The 5,163-nt window shown below is 44.6% G+C and overlaps 1 non-coding gene across 1 annotated transcript; it reads right to left on the bottom strand.

Annotated features, from left to right (window-relative positions):
* Window positions 1–1,371: 1,371 nt before the first annotated feature.
* Window positions 1,372–1,437, bottom strand: TRNAT-CGU (transfer RNA threonine (anticodon CGU)). Its single transcript has one exon. It is a non-coding gene; the product is annotated as a tRNA-Thr (tRNA).
* Between the last annotated feature and the right edge of the window lie 3,726 nt (window positions 1,438–5,163).

Below are 5,163 nucleotides of genomic sequence, written 5' to 3'. Positions count from 1 at the left end.
AAATAATGGGATCGATTCTGACCAGGCTTCAAATACTGGCTCATGGCAGTATTGACAGGGCCTGTCTCACACTTTTGTATTCAAGCAGCCTTCTACGGTCATTCATTTCATTTCAAAGTCTCCTGGCTCCACCCCCAAAGTCCCCAGATATTTCTTGAGTTGGACTTGACAACCCTTGTCCCACACCACCTTGATGAGGCAGGCAGTGTTGATTCATAAGAGAACATAAGAACATAAGAGAAGCCATGTTGGATCAGGCCAATGGCCCATCCAGTCCTATACTCTGTGTCACATAAGAACATAAGAGAAGCCAAGTTGGATCAGGCCAATGGCCCATCCAGTCCAACACTCTGTATCACACAGTGGCCAAAAAACCCCAGGTGCCATCAAGAGGCCCACCAGTGGGGCTAAAAGCCCTTCCACTGCCCCCACCCCCAAGCAGAAGAATACAGAGCATCACTGCCATAGACAGAGGGTTCCAACAATAAGCTGTGGCTAATAGCCACCGATGAATTTCTTGTATTGTGAGAAAGGGAGAAAAGTACTTCTTTCTCTACCTTCTCTATCCCACGCATAATCTTGTAAACCTCTATCATGTCACCTCACAGTCGACGTTTCTCCAAGCTAAAGAGTCCCAAGCGTTTTAACCTTTCTTCATAGGGAAAGTGTTCCAACTCTTTAATCATTCTAGTTGCTCTTTTCTGCACTTTTTCCAATGATATAATATCCTTTTTGAGGTGTGGTGACCAGAATTGCACACAGTATTCCAAATGAGGCCGCACAATCAATTTCTACAGGGGCATTATGATACTGGCTGATTTGTTTTCAATTCCCTTCCTAATAATTCCCAGCATGACATTGGCCTTTTTTATTGCAATCACACACTGCCTTGACATTTTCAGTGAGTTATCTACCACGACCCCAAGATCTCTCTCTTGGTTGCCACAAGATCCCACCCCCCATTGTGGCATATGAATATGCCTTATACTGCCTCCATTGTTCAAATTTTGCTGGACTCTGAGATTAGGCAAACTTTCTAATATTTCCCCCCACAAAAAAATGGGGAAATAACCAAAACACATAAAGCAGCCAAAGGGAAATCTTTATCCTGCCACTGTGGCCACATAAGAGAAAGTCATTTTAAAAGTATGATGGGAGTCAGGTTTTATTATGACAATTATCATTCAAGAAGCATTTTAAGGTAGATGCTGAGCTGATCTAATGAGGATACCTTATGAACCTATGAATCTGCCTTATACTGAATTAGACCCCCGGTCCATCAAAGCCAGTCTTGTCTACTCAGACTGGCAGCAGCTCTCCAGGGTCTCAAGCTGAGGTTTTTCACACCTATTTGCCTGGATCTTTTTTAGTTGGAGATGCCAGGGATTGAACCTGGGACCTTCTGCTTACGAAGCAGATGCTCTACCACTGAGACCCTGTCCCTCCCGAATGTTCTTGAGTGGGAGTTTGTTTGTTTAGAAGAGTGATACATTTACTATATTTTCAGAGGTCTACCATGTTGGTATGCAGTGGAACAGCTAGATTCATGTCCAGTGACACCTTAGAAACCAACAAGATTTTGGAGATTATGAGCTTGACTCTGGGGAATCTTATACCCCAAAAATCTTTTTTGGTCTCTATGGTGCTACTGGATAAATTTACATCATTCATGAAGCCAAGAATCCAGCCAGCAATACCTGTAAGGGTTCATCGTATATTGCTCATCACCAGGCCTCAGATTCAGCAGGACCTCACATAAGTGCAGCTCCTGAACCTTTCTGATGTCCCCTCTCCTCCTCACCCACCTTGTCCATTGAATAGGAGGTGCAGCTGCATAGCAATCCCTGGATTAGGAGAGCGGGCAGCCAGCCAGCCACCAGGGGCTTTGCCACACCCCCAGCAGCCCTCATTAACCCCTGGAGAAGCCCACACCATTCTTTCTCCACTTCTGATGTGATTTTGGGCGGCGGGTGGCTTGCTGGCCTTTTGACTGGGGTGGGGGCGGCCCAGGAGATTAAGCTAGACTGACCTAACCAGGTTAGAGCTTCCGCAGTCCTACACATCATGTTTTCCAAGTCCCTGAGGTAACGTCATAATTAGATAGATAGATAGATAGATAGATAGATAGATAGATAGATAGATAGATAGATAGATAGATAGATAGATAGATAGATAGATAGATAATTTTTATTTATATCCCGCCCTCCCCGCCGGAGCAGGCTCAGGGCGGCTAACAACATCATTCAATTTCCCTTATACAAAAGACAAGGTTACATTAACATTAAACATTAAAAAATTCTGATAGGTTTAAAATCACTTAATTAAATTGATAAAAGTGCTAATGCACTTTTGAGCTTTCTTTGTTGTTACTCATCCTGGAAGAAATGAGCTTTCTTTGTTGTTACTCATCCTGGAACTTATCCATTTTTTTTGTGTGAATTAAATAAATTAGAGAAAAAAGAAACGAGAGGAGTTACACACTTCTAATTGGGCAGTAGGCATCTGACAAAATTGTGGAAGCGAATCATTCAAACGCGTCCCCCAGAAATGAAGACGACGAGAATAGATCCTGCCTAAGTGATGTTTTCATGCATCTTAAGATGAGCGCATGAGGAAAAAGAGCGCCGAGTGCCAACCTCAATCACGGATGTTCTAAACCAAGTGTTTAGAAATGCTAAATCACTCTTGACAGCCAAGAGCCCGTCTGACACAGCTTCAAAGAAATATATGTCTCTCAAACAGTCCGGAGGAAGACCTCGGCACATCAATTTTCCTCCGTTGACTGACAGGATTGTATCCAGGTTCTGTGAAGTTAGCTGCTCATGATGAATCTACTTGTGAATCGCCCACACCTGCTTAGCTGAAGAGAGTCCTTTTGGCAGGAAGTGGATGCCACTTAATATCAGGCCATCTCGTCGAACGTTTTCCTCTCAGTTTTGTGTTCTTAAAAAGGTCACCGTTTCATTAAAGACGTCATTCCTGTTGGTTTAAAATAAAAGCAATATCTGGAGATGCCCTCAGATGGGTATTTTGATCTACAAGTGTCTCCAAAAGAAAGCGGGGAGATGTAAGGACTCTTTTAAATCTATTTATCAGTGACACTTTCCCATTTTCTGAAGGAAACTTTCAGGAAATGGCTTCTCAGTACATGGCATTTTAACTGTGTGGGAAGGCAGTGCGCCCCGATGGAGACATTTTAATTCAGATCACAGCGGGGGAAGGTAACTTGATGGTCTTGGGCCAATGGTGGTCTCCTGCTGACAAGGTTGTTGTAGAGGTAAAAAGGATGAATGCTACTCTGTGCTCCTGCAGGTTGGGCAGATGGCATATAAAGTCTGGATTTTGTGTGGCTTGGAAGAAGGAGGAGAAGAAGAAGAAGAAAAAGAAGAAGAAGAAATTGGATTTATACTCTGCTCTTCACTCTGAATCTCAGAGTCTCAGAGTGGCTTAAAGTCTCCAGACATCATGTGAGATAGGTGGGTCTGAGAGAGCTCTCACAGAAGCTGCCCTTTCAAGGGCAGCTCTGTGAGAGCTATGGCTGACTCAAGGCCATTCTAGCACCTGCAAGTGGAGGAGTGGGGAATCAAACCTGGTTCTCGCAGATAAGAGTCCAAGCACTTAACCGCTACACCAAACTAGCTATCTTGGGTGGATTGACATGGGGCCGCCTTTGATGATTCCGTCAAGCCGGGAACATAGTGTGTTGCATTGGAAGGACTCAGAGCTCAGTAGCTTGAGGTTCATTTCTGAGCATCTCCATTTTTTAAAAAAGAGAATTCTGATAGCAGGACGAGGGAAGATTTTTCTCTGAGATCACCTGAGATCACGGAGAGTAATTGATAGTCACTGGAGATGATGGTGAGGTATAGACCTGACTAGGTCAATGATACCCACTCAATGGCTTGGGAGCTACATGTGGTTCTTTGACATGTTAACTGTGGCTCTTCTTGATATTGTTCTCTGATACAGCATCTGCTTCATGTTTCTGAAAAACAGACAAGGTCCTTGCCTGGTAGGGCTTGTGGTTGACAGGTGGTTCCCATATTGCAGCAATCTCCACAGGGTATAATGGCGTGCCCAGCAGACATTCCCTCCCCCCGCTGCTTTCTGATAACCCTGAAGTGGAGGAGGGCCTCCAAACCAGGGGACCCCCCTGCCCCCAACTGGGGATTCACAATAGGCTACGCAGAGGAATGAAGTTGCAACCAAATAAATCAAAACCACTCTGTGAAAAAGATATTTATAAAATGTGATTCATACAAGGAAAAAAGTGCCGTTCAGCAACCTCATCATTTTACATACCGCATGTGCATGTATGTACGTATGTATATATATATGTCCAAATCATAAATAAATCCAAGACGTGAATCCAAAAAGAACTCCAAAGGACAGCTAGCAGTGTAAAGCCCGTTTCCTTCCTCCAGGGAGTGCCTTGCAGAACTTGCGATATATGTGTAAAGAATTTCACAATGTTCAGATCTTTCACAAATTTATGCACAACACTGGAACGCTGCTGCCTCCATCTGGTCAGCAAGTGCTTGCCTGGTAGGGCTTGTGGTTGACAGGTGGTTCCCATGTTGCAGCAGTCTCCATAGGGTATAATGGCGTGCCCAGCAGACATTCCCTCCCCCCACTGCTTTCTGATAACCCTGAAGTGGGGGAGAGCCTTCAAACCAGGGGAACCCCTCTCCCCAACTGGGGCTTGGCAACCCTAAAACCAGGGCCAATCCTTCTTAGTGTTTGAGATTTAATGAGATCAGGCTCACCTGGGCCTTCCAGTTCAGGAGCTCAAAACTTTTAGGCTACAAGAAACCTGGCAGCCTTTAAGTTCACGGTAAACTCATTTTTGTGGGTTTCATTGCACGGCAGTGAAATGTGAACAAGATTCTGGATTCGGAAAAGTGCTTAGAAATCGCATACAGGTGTTGTGAAACCGTGGGCATCGTTCCATATCCTCCAGCTGTGCCATGTGGTCAGCTGAAAAGAGGATACAAAGAGAACGTTCAGGCAGACAGAGTGGCTGTCGGAAGGAGAGAATGGCTATCCGTGAGTGATAGGCCCATTTCTCTCTCTCTCTTTGTTTGACTTGGCCTTCTTCCCTTTCCCGTGAAAGATCTGATAAGCAGGTGATTAGATCCTGAGAACTACAATAGTACATCGATA

The sequence above is a fragment of the Heteronotia binoei genome, chromosome 14 (assembly GCF_032191835.1).
Source record: "Heteronotia binoei isolate CCM8104 ecotype False Entrance Well chromosome 14, APGP_CSIRO_Hbin_v1, whole genome shotgun sequence".
In the NCBI taxonomy this organism is placed as follows: Eukaryota; Metazoa; Chordata; class Lepidosauria; order Squamata; family Gekkonidae; genus Heteronotia; species Heteronotia binoei.
Note: the sequence above shows the minus strand (reverse complement) of the source record. Positions and strands in the feature narration are given on the sequence as shown.